Source organism: Lontra canadensis, unplaced genomic scaffold (genome assembly GCF_010015895.1).
Source record: "Lontra canadensis isolate GAN:19392208 unplaced genomic scaffold, GSC_riverotter_1.0 scaffold74, whole genome shotgun sequence".
NCBI lineage: Eukaryota > Metazoa > Chordata > Mammalia > Carnivora > Mustelidae > Lontra > Lontra canadensis.
The window spans coordinates 9,336,057-9,354,621 of record NW_022631068.1 but is presented as its reverse complement, the minus strand read 5'-3'; the positions used below and the strand labels follow the sequence as shown (position 1 = coordinate 9,354,621).

General features: G+C 33.8%; 1 long non-coding RNA gene across 1 annotated transcript; it reads right to left on the bottom strand.

Annotated features, from left to right (window-relative positions):
* Positions 1-980: 980 nt before the first annotated feature.
* LOC116881435 lies at positions 981-16,997 on the bottom strand. Its single transcript, XR_004385408.1, has 3 exons — positions 16,986-16,997; positions 10,919-10,925; positions 981-1,053 (listed from the first exon to the last, which is right to left on the bottom strand). It is a non-coding gene; the product is annotated as an uncharacterized LOC116881435 (long non-coding RNA).
* Positions 16,998-18,565: the final 1,568 nt, after the last annotated feature.

Here is an 18,565-nt window from a genome sequence, read left to right as displayed (position 1 = left end):
TTTAGTAGATTTCAAAGACTCTTCTAGAATTGGATATATGGGGCATATCTAAATAGAAGATCTAGAATTGGATAGCTGTACCTCAGATTTTGATCCAGAGTATAAGAATAGACCTGTTCTCAGGGTACCTGGGTGGTTCAGTGGGTTAAAGCCTCTGCCTACAGCTCAGATCATGATCCTGGGGTCCTGGGATCGAGCCCCGCATCGGGGTCTCTGCTCCGAGCCTGCTTCCTCCTGTTTCTCTGCCTGCCTCTCTGCCTACTTGTGATCTCTGTCTGTCCAATAAATAAAAAAAAAAAAATTTAAAAAAAGAATAGACCTGTTCTCTTCCTGTACTTCTTTGTCAGTGAGAAAATTTTTATTTTCTCATTTAGGGGTCCTAAGACAGATTTTATTATGAAGTCAAAACAAAGCAGGATGTGTCTGTGTGCACATGTGTGTATTTAAAATTTGGAAAGGGACTCACATAAAGGCACTTTCATTTAACAGATTAAGAAACTAATGTACCGAGAAGTTAAGTGAAATCCCCAGAGAGGAAAACAACTAGCTAGTGACAGAATTTAAAAAAAAAAAAAAAAGATAATTTAGTTCTCCTGATTATAATTCTGTGTCTCAAACCTATCTTTCAGGTGGTAAACTGCTTCAGTAATGAAGGACGGCATTGATAAATCCAGCAGAAATTTTTGCATAAAGTTAGCTTGCTGACAGCCTATTAAGCTTGAGGTGGTACAAAAACTGAAAAATCGTATCTCTTGGAAGTTTAACTACTTAGCTATAGTCTGTATACTGGACATGAAAAGATTAAACAGGAATACATGAAGTCTTTTGACCTAGCAGTGGCTTATACATGTCACACAGAGAGCGTTGTGGCTTCAAGATCTACACCCATCATGGGCCTCTTAGCTCTGAATGCAATCAAGCCATTTGTCCTCCAGAGAGAGCAGATTCTACACTTTCTCTATTTCTCTATATATTCACCAACACACAGGGGTGGAACATAGAGGCAGCCAGGCAGAAAACATGAAGTGCTCAGAACTGCAGGAGGAAGAAAACCTCAAACACATATAAACAGAAAAGGAAGATTTCCCTAGGTTTATGAGCAAGGATTTTCCAAAAGCAAGAACAAGTGACAGAGAGAGACTCAGCAAATACTTTATTTGCTAGGCAACATTTCCCAACATTTCCCTCATAGTTAGATTGTAGTTAGGTTGGGGCCAAGTGAATAGTTCTGACCAGTGGGCTGTAAGTACAAGGGACAGTGACATGGCCACTTCTAGTCAGAAGGAACAACAAATGTTTGTTCTCCATGTTCCTTCTCCTTTCTCTTGCTGTGAGAGTGGAGGTCATATGTTGAGAGAACAAAGTCCTCAGATGCATAAATCTAGGACTCTGAAACACTGCTAGGAAGAAAAGCACAGGGGACTTTGCATCAGGGGAAAAAAGGCACATCATCTGTGTTAAGCAACTAATATTTGGGAGTTTGTCCTGAAGCAGAGTTCAGTTTATATTAGAGGGAAATTATTGTTATAAGATTTAGTTAACAAGGATTATTTAATACAAATGTGTAAAAATTCATCAACAAAAACAGCTTATACTCACTGTATTAGATGTGATATAAAAATAAGTTTAAAGATATTGCAGTGCTCAAAATATTTTTATTTCCTTTCTAATTAGCCCTTTAAAAAAAAAAAGGCATGAATTAGTTTAGCACAATCAACAAGAGCCACCAGAATCGGCATAGAACTGCATAGCTCAAGAAGTGACAAAAACTAGAACACACAGTTTGTTCCCCATGTTAATGTTGGCAAAGGCCTTTGGTCCTTCTGTTGCACGGCAATTAAGAATTAATATCAGGGGGTGCCTGGGTGGCTCAGTCAGTTAAGCATCTCTTTGGCTCAGGTTGTGATCTTGGGGTCTTGGAATCAAGCCCCACATCAGGCTCCCTGCTCAGCAGGGAGTCTACTTCTCCCTCTCCCATTTCCCCTCCTCCATGCTTGTACTCTCTCTCTCTCTCTCTCAAGTAAATTAATAAAACCTTTAAAAATTTTTCGAAAATTAAAAAATGTTAAAGAATATCATACTATCACTATATCCTTATCAATGACACACATATATATGTATTATCTCCTATATTAATTACATAGTAAAATGTGTTCAATTATCCTTCTATAAAATAAATTCAGTGTTTTTTTTTTTAAGTAATCCTTTGTAGTCTTGGCAATGTCCTCTGTAAACAAAACCCTGCAGGTATACAGTGTATTGAATGATGTCTGGATTAAGTAGGTCCAGCTCAAATGTGGCAGTCAGTATCCATATGTCCCAGTGACAAAATGAGGTAATTGGTCTCCATTACAGAATATTTTGAAGCACTAGACAAATATAAGTTATGATTAATACTATATCTTTGTTTAAGTGGTAGTTCTAATATAGAAAAAAACATAGAAATCTAAAGGCAATATAAAAGAATGGTGCATTCCATGGAATAAAGAATGTCACAAAGAAATAAAAACCTCATAACTTAAAAAAAGTTATTTCAATTTCAACAGATGATAATGTCTGAGTGACTAATATATGCATACATAATCCAGTTTAGCTCCACTGATTGATTTTAAGAAATTGAAAAGACTTTCTAAAAGCCTTTTTCTTTTGCTATAATAAGTACCATTTACAGAGTTTTCATTTAGTTTCTATATTTTGCTATCATTCATTTAAGTAAATAAAAATCAAAGCCAATATCAAAGTCCACATATAATAACTTCATTTTAAAAAGAAATCTAACTTGGAAGAGAAGAGCATAAGATGTATATTTTAAATCCTTCCTCTTAAAAGTGACGAGTTCTAAACTAAATAAAACATCTGGATTTTCAATAATACTCTCATCTCTTCAAAACAAATAAAGAACACCAAAATGGTAATCAAATAAAGCTCTAGCATTAACTGAGTTGAAACAATAGTTTCTGCAAATGACATTCCCTTCAACTCTCAATGGCCTGTCTCTTGGTTTCAGTGATGAACAAAATCAAAAGTGCCTATGATTCTGTCACTGAATAACTCACAAGTGTATTCCCCTTTTGGCACTGGTACATGAATACACAACTCAGTAAAATTAAAGAAAATGTAGAAATAGAGAATGTACATATAAAAATTTAGTATCTGATAAAAGTGGCATGCAAATCATGCAAAATATGAAATGAAAAATGAAATATTAAAACACACAGATGAACAACTGGTTCACCACTGGGGGTGGGGAGAAGCTAGCACTACATCCCTACCTCCTACTACACATAAAAATAAACCTCAATTAAGTCAAAGATTTAAAAGTAAGAAAATAGAGCAATACTAGATATCAATATCACTGACCTTTTTACTTCAGTCTGAGGAAAGACTTTTTTAGCTGAGTCGAATACTCTGATATATTGGAAGAAATTATTAGTAAATTGGGCTACATAAAGAAAATAATATCAAGAAAAATCAAAGTAAAACCAAAGCAATGAAAAAAACTCAGAGAAAATGTTTTCAATTTATGTCATAAAAAATGGGCAGTATCTCTAGTATGTTGAGAGCTGTTAAAATCAGGGAAATAAATATGAAAAATTCAAAAGAAAAACGGGAAAATGACATGGACAATTTCAGAAATACACAGCTGGTCCTAAAACATGACAAAACATTCAGTTTTCACTTGTTAAAAATAAAATTGAATACTAAAACTACACTCAGATACCATTTTCATTTATCAGATTGGTGAAAATTTTTAAACATTTGATGCATTCTGTTTGTAAGTCTGTGAATTAACAGGCTTTCTTTACTCTGCTGATAGAAATACAACACGTTACCACCCACTGGAGTGGAAATTGGTAGTAAGACTAAAACAACAACAAGGCACCTGCATGGCTCAGTTGGTTAAGTATCAGATTCTTGATTTTGGCTCAGGTCATGATCTCAGATGGGGCTCCACACTGGGCATGTAGCCTCTCTGCCCCACCTCCCCTCTCTCCTTCTCTTAATAAATAAATAAATTAACAAACAAATAAACAAAAAGTAAACTAAACTTTCCATAGCATATACTGGTTGACCTACTATACTGCTAGGAATCAACATGAAAAGTCATCTTCCAAAATACCACATACACAACCAAGCACATACACGTATTCATTTGCCATTATTTATAAAAACAAAACATTGGGAACATCCTTTTGCCTTTTGTCTTTTTCTCATATGTAAAGAAATCACTTGATAAATTATGATGCATTATCACAGTACTAAACAGCTATAAAAAGAAAGAGAATAGTATCCATGAAGTGATATGGAGTGATTTTCCAGGATATATTATTATTAGTTAGAAAAAGCAATATGCCCAAGAGCATACAAATTTTATAAAATAATGTAGAAGAAAATAAATATATATAATCTTACTTTTGCAAAAATAAAAACGAAGTAACAATACTCCAAAATCTAATCAAAGTAGATGCCTACAGGGTGGGAATAGGATAAAAAGAATAGCAAAGGGAGGGAATGTGACTTGGCTAAATATATTTTGAATTTTTAATCATGTTAATACTTTTTATATGCAAAGCATAAGATCTGATCAGGAAGGATAAAAGAAAATCACAAAATGGACATAAAATCATTAAATTGAACGTAATCAGGTATGATTAATATTAAATGCTTATCAAATTGATAACATAAGCATAATATAGTTGGGGGTGAAATAAATAATTGATCCAAATACCCGAATTGTACAATGTTAGTGGAATATAAGAAAACAACAAAAAAGGGAAGAAATCTTGAATATTAATGGTTGGCTTGTTGTTGGTATAATAGTTGGTTTTGGTTTTTTTTTTGGTACAGTAGTTCTGTAGTTCTTCAAGTAGTTTTGGTGTACTATGTAGTATTGAGTAAATACAAAAATAGTTTTGTGTACCAAAGATTTCACTTAGAGACAAGAGATATGTAGACTAGGCAAAAATGAAGAAAATGTGGCATTGGGTTGATATTGTAAATATCAGTGCAATTTCATTATTTATATTAAAATATATTTTCCTACCACTGTCCAATAAAAAGGCCTAAAAACATTGACTCCCAAAAGCAAAACATCTAGTGCTTAGATCTTCATTTCTAAATAGCATTACTCATTACCTGGGCTCTCAGGAAAAATGGCTAAGTCTAGGTCTACATCTGGGAAAATTTAAGGCAAGCCTAAACTATCTTATGTGTCAGACAGTAAAAGACAAATTAATCAGACTTGTTAAAGGACCCAGAAGCCTGCTTGAAGGAACCGGTGAAATTTGGGAAATTTGAGCATCAAATGGAATTATGACAGCAATGGATTATATCCCATTGAATTTTAAAAGAACAAGAACAACAACAAAAAGTTATGTATGAGTTCACCGAAAGACATATATGCTAGAATGTTCATGAGACTATTTTTATGTTGGTCTTCAAACTACCCAAATGTCCATTCATAATGGATTGGATATATAAATTATGATATATTTACATGATTCCATGCTAGAAAGTAAGGAGATGAATTATCTATTGTTCTGTATAACAATATGGGTGAAACTTTAAAAAAATTATGGTGACCCAAGTAGTCAGACATAAAAAACAAAAATGCAACACTACATATTATATAATTCTATTTATCTCAAATATAAACACAGGAAAAACTAGTAAATGTTGCTAGATTTCAGAATAGTGGTTATCCTTGACATATAACTATTGTAGGGAGCTACAAGGTGCTATAATGCTCTATTCTTAACCTGGATGCTAATTACAGCAGTGTGTTCAGTTTGTGAAAGTTCACTGAGCTGCGTTATTATTATCAGTATGTATACTAAAGTGTATATGTGTATACATATTTTAGTAAAAGAAAAAATCCATGAGTCTTAGGTGATAATAACAAAATGCAGTGTTAAGGGGGAGAGGAAAAAGCTCTACTTTATAGAAGAATACCATTAAAGAAACAAGGATGATAAAATTAAAAAGTCTTTTGCAATCACTATTGTAATAATTGATTAAGGAAAGAGTCACCAAAAGATTCTAAATTATTGAGTAAAGCATTTCTGTGAAAGAGAATATTAGTACAAACTTCACAAATCATCCCACAGATTACTTATTAATTACTTATTAACAAAGGGGGAAAGGTACTTTCACAATGAAGAAATCATATGAACATCACCTTCAAATGATGATTATAATTTATTCATGAAAAGTGGGACCAATGTATGGCATATGCCTCCTGATATAATGCCCTAATAAGGACACTTAATAGCTTTTTTTGAAAATCATAGTTAACTTTTTCTAATTAAGAAGAAATAATAGAACAAATTCCATTTGAGGACTTTTCTGCAAGACAAATTACTTATAATCACGTGCAGCAGGAGAATCTTCTATTTTAAAGAAAACTATTGATCCATGTGTCTAGTTTTTGTGCCAGTACTATACTGTATTATCACTACAGCTTTGAAGTATATCTTGAAATCTAGGATTGTGATACCACTAGCTTTGGTCTTCTTTCTCAAGAGTGCTTTGGCTGTGTTGGGTCTTTTGAGGTTCTACACAAATTTTAGTATTATTTGTTCTAGTTCTGTGAAAAACATTATTAGTATTTTGATAGGGATGACACTGAATCTGTAGATTGCTTGGAGTAGTATGGACATTTTTACAATATTTGTTTTTCCAATCCAAGAGCATGAAGTAGCTTTCCATTTGTGTCATCTTCAATTTCTTTTATTAGGGTTTTATAGTTTTTAGAGTTCAGGTCTTTCACCTCCTTGGTTAAGTTTATTTCTAGCTATTTTATTATTTTTGCGCAATTGTCAACAGGATTGTTTTCTTTATTTTTTCTTAAATTTAATCAAATAAATTTTTCTTAAGTAAACTCTACCCCCAACATGGGGCTCGAACTCATAACCCAAGATCAAGAGTCCCATACTCTGCTGACTGAACCAGCCAGGCATCCCACTGTTATTTTACTTTTGCTTTCTGCTACTTTATTATCAGTAGAAATACAATCCATTTCTGTATGTTAATTTTGCATTTTGTGACTTATTGAATTCATTTATCAGTTCTAATGGTGTTTTGGTGGAGTCTTTAGAGTTTTCTATATATAGTATGTCACCTACAAATAGTACAGTTTTACTTCTTTACCAACTTGGATGTCTTTAAATCTTGTCTGATTGCTGTAGCGTGGGCTTCCATTACTATGGTGAATAAAAGTGGCAAGAGTGGACATCCTTGTCTTGTTCTGATTGGAAACACTCTCAATTTTCATCATTGACTATGATGTTAGTATGATGTAAGTTTTTCATATACGGTCTTTATTATGTCGAGGTATGTTCTCTCTAAACCCACTTTATTAAGAGGTTTTTTCTTTTTAAGATTTTATTTATTTGACAGACAGAGATCACAAGTGGGCAGAGAGGCAGGCATAGAGAGAGGTGGGGAAGCAGGCTCCCTGCTGAGCAGAGAGCCCGATGCAAGGCTCAATCCCAGGACCCTGGGATCATGACCTGAGCCGAAGGCAGGGGCTTTGACCCACTGAGCCACCCAGGCGCCCCTTTATTAAGAGTTTTTAACTAGAAAAAGATGTTGTATTTTGTCAAATACTTCTTAAAAATCTATTGAGATGATCATATGGTGTTTATCTTGTCAATGTGATATATCATATTGATTTGCAAATATTGAACCACCCTTGCATCCCTGGAATAAATCCTAGTAGATCATGGTGAATGATTTTTTCAACATATTGTGGAATTTGGTTTGCTAATATTTTTTTAGGGTATTTATTCATTGGAGATACTGGCCTATAGGTTTTTGTTTGTTTGTTTTTGCAGTCTTTGTCTGGTTTAGGTATAGGGAATGCTGATTTTGTAGAATGAATCTGGTCATTTTCCTTCCACTTCTATTTCTTTGGAATATTTTAAGAAGAGTAAGCATTAACTTTTCTTCTAAATGATTAGTATAATTCAGGAACAGATGAAGCCATCTGTTCCTGAACTTTTGTTGAGAGGTTTTCTTCTGTTTTTTGTTTTGTTTTGTTTGTTTTGTTTGATTACTGATTCCAATTTTATTACTAGTAATTGTTCTGCTCAAATTTTCTTTCATCTTGATACAATTTTGGAAGACTACATTTCTAGGACTTTCATTGATCTTCTCTATTTCATTTATTTCTTCTTTAATCTTTTATTTTTTCCTTCCTTCTTCTGGCTTTGGGGTTTGTAAATAAACCTTAAAACTATGTGCAATGTATGATCCTTGGTGATGTGTATGATTTTTTTTTAAAAGAAGCTGTGAAAGATATTATTGGGACAATGGGGTAAAATGAATATGAAGTATTAGATAATAATGTTAAATTTCTTAAGGGTAACATTTGTATGTAAGTCACATAGAAAAGTGATGCTGTCTATAAGGAATATAAGCTGAAATATCTAGAATTGATATGGTTAGTGAAACTTGAACTTTAATTTTCCACAAAATAAATAAAAAGAAAATATAGTAGATGATGTTAATTATCACTGCAGCCTGGTGATATATACGTGTGTGTGTGTGTGTGTGTGTGTGTGTGTGTGTTCATTGTGCTATTTACTGAACATTTTTTGAGGTCTACAATTTTTAAAAGTGAAATAAAATAAAAAGAATAACAGAATGGCTTCTGGAATGGTTCTCAGGCCTCTTATCCCTGGGTTCCTGGTATTCTTTTCTTTTCCACGTACTGGAGGAGGAAACTGGATGATTTTAGCTGGTGGGGGTTCTCATTGTCTAATGTGCGTGAAATTGTCAGAAAACTTTGTTAACATTTATAGATGCTGAAGCCACCCTCAAAGATTTCTGATTCAATTGGCCAGGATAAGAATCAGGTATTTATGTTTTTAGCAAGCACTTCTGGTGGATTTGAAGCTAGAAGCCACATGTTGGGATGATGGCTGTTTCAAATCTAGATGACCACAATCAAGTGGGAGACTTTTAAAAATTGCATATATTTGGGCCTCTTTAAATTTTTTTTTAAAGTCAGATTCTCTGGAATGATGCTAAGTATTAAAATCCAAAAACCCTAAAGAAGCAGAAAGAATCAAAATAAATTCATTTCCTCATGAGATCTTGATTTGAGATTCACTGATTGGTGCTCTCCTATGCCCAAGAAATATTCTGATGGCTATTCATTACAAAGTGTTCTGTTTCTGAGAATAGTTAAAATCACAATGGAGAACTCTGAATTGCATTTTCAGGAAAAAGACAACCTTAGTTAATCAAACAAAAATGAATCTTTTATATAAGCAACATGTTTTATCTTTAAATCATCGCTATTATATAGAATCTTCTCCTTTTTTGATTTATTACAGCTTTCCTTTGTTCTTTATGAATCAAAGAAATATGATATGTGAGAGTTCTTACATGTAAGCACCAAAGCCTCTATTTTTGCAAAGAATGCATAATCTGGAAAGATCGTGCATAAAGAAAAGAGTTTTGTTTTTTTTCCCTCTTCTAAAATGAGAGAGAAAGGAAAATGGCAAAGAGATTGATAAGAGATTGATGACATCAAGGCTGGCACATCTGGCTAATACACATATTGTTTTTCTAGCTAAGAATTTTCATTGGCCATGTCTCTGCTTTAGCATGTTTTCAAAATAGTCTCCAGATCATCTGCAGTACAGTCACTCAGGTTGTTTCTTAAAAATGGAGATTCTTGCCCCAAACCAAAACTTCGAACATCAGAGTATCTGGGAGTAAAACTACACAGAGTCTGCATCTTAACAAGCGCCTGGGGTGATGATTATATACAATAAGAATAAACACTAAAAATTGAGAAATGCTGCTGTATTATTCATCTGTGATTCTTAAATGTTTGTTCCTGGGAATATTTTGTGTATTTAAACAACAGTAACGGCCATAGCTATCACTTCATTAGTGCTCACATTGAGCTAAGCACTTTACATTTACCATTAGATTTAATCTTTACAACTATGCTCTGAGGGACGTATTCTACGTCCACTTCTAGGATGAGGAAATATAACTTCAGATTGTTTCACCAACTTTATAGATGGTCTGTAAACCCAGAGCTAGTAATCCCATCTAGTTGTCTTAGACTATAAAGTCCAAGATCTTAACTGTTATTTTGCAACTTTCCTTTAAAACTTTTTAGTAGATTATTTGTACAGATAGATGATAGTTATCTAGCTAGGATAATTATTAATGGATGAATGAAACGACACATAAATACATTAAGAGGTAAGCTGTGTGTGTGAGGTAATGAGCCACATGGAGAAGAATAGAGAAAGTGCTAAGGATCAGGATAGGAAGAGAAATGGAAAATTCTGCCCTGGAGGGAAATGTTTTATGAAGGGGAAGGCATTTCTAAACGAGGCCTTGAAGGTTAAGTAAAAGATGAACAGGTGGAGACATACAGAGTAGATTCATATGGTTGGAATAACACTGATAGAGGAATAGAGGTAGGAAAGCATGAAAATGGAAGAAGAAACAACACATTACAAAATGTAAAATAAATAGCAAAAAACAAAAATAAAAAAACAGGACTAGATATTTAGGTTGGAGGAAGATCAAATTAGCCCCTCAAGGCTAGCTTAAGTAATTTGAACATTATTCAGGAAGCAAAGAGATGTTTACAACAGTTCCAATTATCATCAATCCCTCTTTCTTTGCTTTTGCTCCTTTCCTGAAATATCTGTCCTTTGATCATCTGCTTGAAAATTATGTATCCTTCAAAACTCATTCCATATGTCATATCTTCCCTCATTTTCCTTGAAAGCTCTCTATTCTGCATCTTACCTCAAAGCTTAATTACATTTTACTTATCTTTGTCCTAGTAAAATTATAGTCAAACCTTGATTTTAGCAGAGTACTTAAAAGTTTGGTCCCTGAAGGGAAGATCCTACCTGGATTAGAATCCCAGCTCCACCACTTGCTTTCTGAATAACCTCAGTTAAGTGATTCATACCCCCTGTGCCTCAACTCTCTTATCTGTAAAATTGAGATCATTGGTACTACCTGACATAATTATAGGAATTATTAACTTACGTAAGCTTTATAAAGTACTATATTAGTTTCTGTAGCATAGCAAATGCTTTGGAAATACTAGATATTACTTGCTAATATACTGGTGTTTACTGTATGAACTAAAGTTATTGGTCTACATGTTCCTTACTAAAGACTAATTTCTTTAAAGGCAGAAATATATGTGGGCATAAATGAGAAAAACACTAGATGTTTATTATTAATGTGTAGAGTTAGTATGCTATGTATTTGTTGGTTAGGTATGTTAGGGGTATTAGAGTAAGAAGGTGAGAATCCTATGGAGAAGTTTAAGACCACAAACTAAATCAAGGGCTATGTTTTGAGGCAAGGAGCCTTTTTTAGGATGGATGGCACTTTGGATTATTTTTCTGTCTAAATCCAGAACTGTCAACACTCACTTTTCAAAATGTCTACTGTTAGGATGAAGCAGAAACTGTAATACAAGCTATCTCATGCAAGCAATTTTATTTGTACATACATGTGAAAATTAAAAAAACAAAAACAAAAACAAACAAACTTGACCTCTTGAGGTCTCCATACTGTTTTCCAGAGAGGCTGTACCAGTTTGCCCATCAACAGTGTAAGAGGGTTCCCCTTTCTCCTCATCCTCGCCAACACCTACTGTTTCTTGTGTTGTTGATTTTAGCTATTCTGACAGGGTTGAGGTGATATCTCACTGCGCTTTTACTTGGTATTTCCCTGATGATCACTGATGGTGAGGATCATTTCATGTGTTTGTTAGCCATTTCGATGTCTTCTTTGGAAAAATATCTAATCATGTCTTCTGCCCATTTTGAGACTGGATTATTTGTATTTTGGGTGTTGAGTCTGATAAGTTCTTTATAGATTTTAGATACTAATCCCTTATCAGACATGTCATTTGCAAATATCTTCTCCCATTCCAAACGTTGGCTTTTAGTTTTGTTGATTGTTTCCTTCACTGGGAAGAAGTTTTTTATCTTGATGAAGTCCCAATAGTTTATTTTTGCCTTTGTTTTCCTTGCCTCAGGAGACATATTTAGTAAAGTGTTGCTGTGGTCAGTGTCAAAGAGGTTACCGCTTGTGTTCATTCTCCTCTAAGACTGCAACACGTGGATGGAGCTAGAGTGTGTTATGCTAAGTGAAATAAATCAGTCAGGGAAAAACAAATACCATAAGATTTCCCTCATATGTGGAATTTAAGAAACATAACATATGAACATAGGCTGAAAAAAAGAGAGGCAAACCATAAAACAGACTCTTAATGATAGAGAACACACAGGGTTGTCAGAGGGAAGGTGGGTGGGGGATGGGTTAAATGGGTGATGGGTATTAGGGAGGACACTTTCAATGAGCATTGGGTATTGTATGTAAGTGATGAATCAGAAAATTTTACTTTTGAAACCAATATTACACTGTGTATTAGCTAGCTGGAATTTAAATAAACACTTGGAAAAAAAATAATAAAATTAAGAAGTCTTACATGATTAAAAAATATAAAATAAAAACAAAAATAAATTGGAATATTACTTGCCAAAAATCACTGTTGCCCATGTTAAATTGGGCTATCTCAGTTCTGGGAGAACGCACCAATGATTTGCAGTATTTTTTTCTGCGTCTTCCAGTTCTCATTATGGTGTTGAATCTGGTCTTTGCATTTAAGACATGACTTAATGGTCATATTTGAAGCCTGAGGAATCTCACACAGGACATTCAAGTGTAATAAGATGTCTCTTGTCACAGTGTGGCAGTAGCTTAAGTGTGGGTCAAGCCAATTATTGAGTTGTCGTCACACATTGAGTTTAGAAGAAATGTAACACACTATTTACCCAAGTATTAGAAATAAAGAAAGGAAAGTATATTTAAAGAATGCATTATAGCATAGTTTAACTCCAACATTTCATGTTTCTGGGGAAGAATTTGAATAAACTTCTCACAAGGCAGAGGAACATGGGGACAAGGTGCTATGTTGGCACTTTATATAATTTCTGGCAAGTAGTTTTCAGCACTCATAAATACTTAGCATCTTTGAAATAGCCCAGTGTTTTATTTTTCTATAACAGCACAGAAAAATGGGTCCATGAAAATGGTTTTACTATCAGGGGAAGTATTGGCATGATTAAAAATGTGAACAGTACTCAAACCTGAATTTTTATGCACAATTTTACTGGATATGTGGGGATCACACCTGTGCTTTCTTATTTTATGCAGAGGGATCATCACAAGAATGAGAAGTATAGTCACTGAATAATATTAATAGCCAATATTATCAAATGTTTACAATGTACTATGAGCTATGATAAACACTGCAGGGACAAAACTCACTTAGTCTTCGCAATAACTGTATGAGGTAGACACTATTATTACATTGATTTTACAAATGAAAAGGCAAAAGAGGCGTTAAGTAATTTGTTCAAGTAAGTAGCTAAGCCAGAATTAGCTTGGTAACCTGGCTCCACAGCCCATGATCTTAACCACTATACTAAATGTGCCATATTACACTACCCTATAATATATTACTCTGTTATAAATGCATTTTTTCTTCATAAAATATCATTTAATTTCACACTTCATCTAGTCATGAAAAGAACTACATTGAAAATGCTAAACTAGGGAGAAAACTTAGTTGCCTTGAATAGTTTAACATGAAAACTCATAATTTTTCATTCTTCACTCAACACGTATTTCTTGAGCATTTGGTATGTGCTAGACACTCAGCTGAGACCAAGGTTATCGTGGAGATCAAGTCAGACAGGTGCTGGGCACTTAGGGAACTAAGGTAGGAGGGCAAGGTGACAATAAACAAGGAAACAAATCAACTTTAGTACTGAAGAAAATGAAATGGACAACATGAGAGAATGTGACCAAAGGGAAGGGCTCTTTTAAGAGCATGGGAGGAAGTCTCTTTGATGGGATGACATTTGAGTGGAGACCTCAGTTGTGATAAGGGGCACCACGGAGCTGATCTACAGAATGAGGGCTCCAGGCAGAGGGGAAGCTCTCTTCAAAACTGAAGAGAGCTGTGAAGACAAGGGACTGCTATACTTTTGCAACAAGCAGTAGAAAACTCTCAGCCACAAGTCATAACTCATTTTCAGGGGGTTGAATATAAATGGAGGTGCAAATTAGCCTTGCTTCTTGCTCCAATAAGACAGAGCTCTAATTAGCATAAATGGGAGGTCACCAACTTATTGTCACCACATGCATAACAATGTGGGGTATTATTTTTCTGATTAAAGTAGCAATGTATTATCATGTAAATAGTTTAATAATGTCTTGATGCCCTTATGAATATATAATACAATTTTCATTTATTAAGTAAAAATTTAATATTCTAAAACCTGAATGCAAGCCCATAAATGACTTTTAATCCAAATTATAATTAATATAAATATTGAAAAAATTCTGTACAAAAATTCACAAAATTCCATGAAATGCTTAGAAAAGTTATCTCTAGTTAGTAGAACTTTGGATTTAGATTTTTCCAAATCTTGGATAATATTTGAAATGACTGTCTAAAAAGAGAGTAATAGATAAATAGTACCAAAACATAATAAATTTCTAGGCAACAAGTGAAGTTTGCAATAATTTGTAATAACATAAAGACCCTCAACCTGCATTCCTCTGTTCTACATTATATTTTACAAATTATATTTACAATATCTATCACCTTCTAAAATACTTATAATTTTCACATTCATATAGTTTATGGATTTTCTCCTGCTCTAGAATATAATCAACATCAGTGCAGAATCACTGACTGTTTTGTTCAATTATATGAAGCCTTGAACATCTCCTGGTACTCAGTAAGTATTGAGTGAATGGGCAATAAGTAAATAAATTGATATGTAATTGTTTTTAATGGTTGAAACTTAAAATATTTTGAGGTTGCAAATTTTAGAGACTATTAATATTACACTGGATTACTTCCTATGTCTTTTCAGTTCTAATCTATGATGCTAAATTACAAGCACTAAATTCAATATGAAGTTTTGAACATATTGGAAAAAAATGTACATCACACTAAGTAAATACAAGTTAACCAGTTTTTAGATTTACATTTAAGAGATTCTGATAGAAATTGCTCCTATAGAATTTGTGCTGTCAAAATAAAAACATGCGCGAGTTTCCTTTTTGTGACTCCCACAAGCTAACAAGTTAAGTGGACAAACTAAGTTTAATATGATACACATCCTGTGTTATACACAAGCATGCGCGCACACACATGCACACACATACACAATGTTAAGTACAACACACAAAGGATAGTAGTAGGGATAGAGATTCATATTGTCATAAAGAGATTCACTAAACTGTTTAAACTTCTAAACTTTGGTTTTAAAAATATTTCTACAGTTTTAGGGTGTCTGGGTGGCTCAGTGGGTTAAAACCTCTGCCTTTGGCTCAGGTCATGATCCAAGGGTCCTGGGATTGAGCCCTGCATCGGGCTCTCTGCTCAGTGGGGAGCCTGCTTCCCCCTTTCTCTGCCTGCCTCTCTGCCTACTTGTGATCTCTGTCTGTCAAATAAATAAATAAAATCTTTAAAAAAATATATTACTACACAGTTTATCTAACACTTCCTCTAAACAGTCCAGTTTTTGTCTACCATATTCATACAAGAGAAAGACTTCTTATTTTAGAATCAGTGCAGCTCTTAAATTTCACTCTAACTTATGACATTCATAAACACTTTCACTTAAGCAGAGCAGAATGGTTAAGTAAAGATTAAAGACTGACATGAAATGTACTAAGATATAAATTACAGAAAACCTGTTAGAATGAAAAAAACTGGCATCCATACTTTGATACATGTATTTGGGCATATGTAGCTTTTGTGTTATTATTTTCAGTTTACAAAGAGAATAAATGTCTGTTATAGAACATTTATCTACACTAAAAGATATACAGAATAAAGCTCTTTACCCTTATTAAAAAAAAACAGAAACAAACACAATTTTGTTTGTTCTTCATCTATGACTCATGCTTTTTAGAAAAAGAAAAATGTCTTCAGATGTATTTTAGAATCCTTTAAAAAACTAATTTTTTAAGACTTATGTATTATGATTTTGTCAGTTTTGCTTTATTTCCAAAATCTTGAAGTAAAATTATCTAAAATGTGCTGCAATAGGAAACAAATTTTGACAAAAGATATAAAAATAAAATATGAAACTCATTGACAAAAAGAAAGCAAGCAAAATTTCTAAAAATCAAAATTTAATCAAATCTCAATTCCCCAAAGTGTTTTAGGGAAAGAAAAAAATATAATTTGAAGCTTACCCTATTCCAGATGCTGTATGTAAAGATTTCAGAGGTAATTCTCTTTAATCATAATAATATACATAATAGGAAATATAATTAGAACCAATTACATAGAACGAAAAACCCAGATTTTTAGAAATGACAAACTGCTAATATCACATAAATGAAAACTCTGGAATTCACACCCAGTTTTGCTAGACTTCAAAATCTTAATCATTCAATGCATGGAATTGTGATGGGGGTCAGAATAAGATAAAGAATCTTTGATAATTATAATTTATGAATGATGAGTTTAGAGCAAAAATATATATTTTTCCCTAATTAAAAAGAATTGTAACTGTATAATCTCTATTTTTGACTCAATAAGAATTATAGAGTAAATGAACCTAATACTTATTGGTAGTTAAAAGATTGCTTAAAGTACTTGTTGACAAGAATGCAAATTGGAACAATCCTTTTTGAAGGGAATTTAGCAACAGTCAACAAAACTACATATGTATTTGCATTTTGATCTAGCAATTTCTCCTCTGGGAATTTTATCTGTAAATATATGAAAATACATATATACAAGTTTACTGAATCATTTTTATAAATACAAAATATTGAAAGCAGCCTGAGTGCTTATAAATAGAAAAATAATTTAAAAATTATGATGCATTTCAAGACAGAATAGTTTGTAGCTGTAAAAACAGAATGAGAGCTCTACAAGCAAATACTCTGTTTACATGAAATATAATCTATAGCATTTTACCTGTATTTACAAAGAAGAGGAAATAAGAATATATATATGTACTTGCTTGCTGTGCAAAAAGAAACACAGGAAGGATAAACTACATTATATTGAAAATGGCTGCCTTCAGAAGGTGCAAGGAGTCAGGGTGAAAAGGATAGAAGGGATGGAGGGAAGTGATATTCCCCTTAGTACACCATTGCCTTTATCTCTGGCTTCAGAACCATGGTAATGCTTCACATTTAGAAACAAATAAGGAAATGAGTAAAAAGAATCAACAGGGCCTGTGGATGGCTCACTTGGTTAAGCCTCTGCCTTTAGCTCAGGTCATGATCCCAAGGTCCTGGAATAGAGCCCCACATCCGGCTCCCTGCCTGGCAGGAGTCTGCTTCTCCCTCTCCCTCCTCCCGCTTCTTGTGTTCTCTCTCTCTCACATACACTGCCTCATGCTCTCTCTCTCAGATAAATAAATAAAATCTTTTAAAAAAAGAATCAACAAAGTGGTGGGGGGCATAAAATGGAATATATATACATATATAATATATGCATATATGCATATATACATGATATACACACATATATATCTCATATATGCATATACACACATTTAATTTTTAAAGAGTTAATTTATTCATTTGAGAGAGAGAGACAGGAGAGAGTGAAAGAGAAGGAGCAAGGGGGAACAGAGAGGAAGAGAAGAAGTGGGCTCCCCGTGGAGCAGGGACTCCCCCCACCCTCACCCCTGCCCTGGGATCATGACCTGAGCCGAAGTCAGACACTTAACCGACTGAGCCACCCAGGGGAACCTTGAGGCACGTATATCAGAAGGACTAATTGTTATGAGGCAGGCCAGGGGTGGGGGAGTTGTTCCCTCTTCAAAGCAGGTTTACTTGACAAATCCATCTTCAAATGGAAAGGAGCAAATATGTGTAAAGTGTTTCACTACATATGAGTTTCTGCATCAGACATCATACAAGTTTCTGCCTTAAATAAAAATCAACTCAAATATTTACAAGTAACCTGAATTCATGCACCTTAGAAGATGCAGAATAATACTTTAAGAACTGTTCAACTCCAAATAAGTTATGATCATATAACAATAATGATAATACATAATATTTATTGACTAATCTGGCAAGAACTATGCCAAGTAGCTTACATTTATAGCCCCAATCCATGTTAAAAATAAGTTTATGATAAAGGGCTTACCAATCTCATTTTATTCAGGAATAAATTGAGGCATAGAGAATTCAAGTAGCTTTTCAAAAGATATATGGGTTATGAGAAGAAGTCCCAAAGGCTTAATTCTGATTCATAACACTTTCTTACCCTTGTGCTGACAAGTATAGCTTATTGCTCTTCTATTTGGGGGCACTAATGCCACTAACTGAAGATGATCAGTTCACTACTATTGTTCAGTATGTCAGGGACAAAGTTGGACAAGTCACCTTCTCAGAGATCCTTGGCTATGGAGTCTTCTGCTGAATCTCTTATCAAAACACATGTGAATAACAAATGCAGGGTGATGGTCGGTCCCACGTAGCTTGTCTGTGTTTTCTTCTTTTA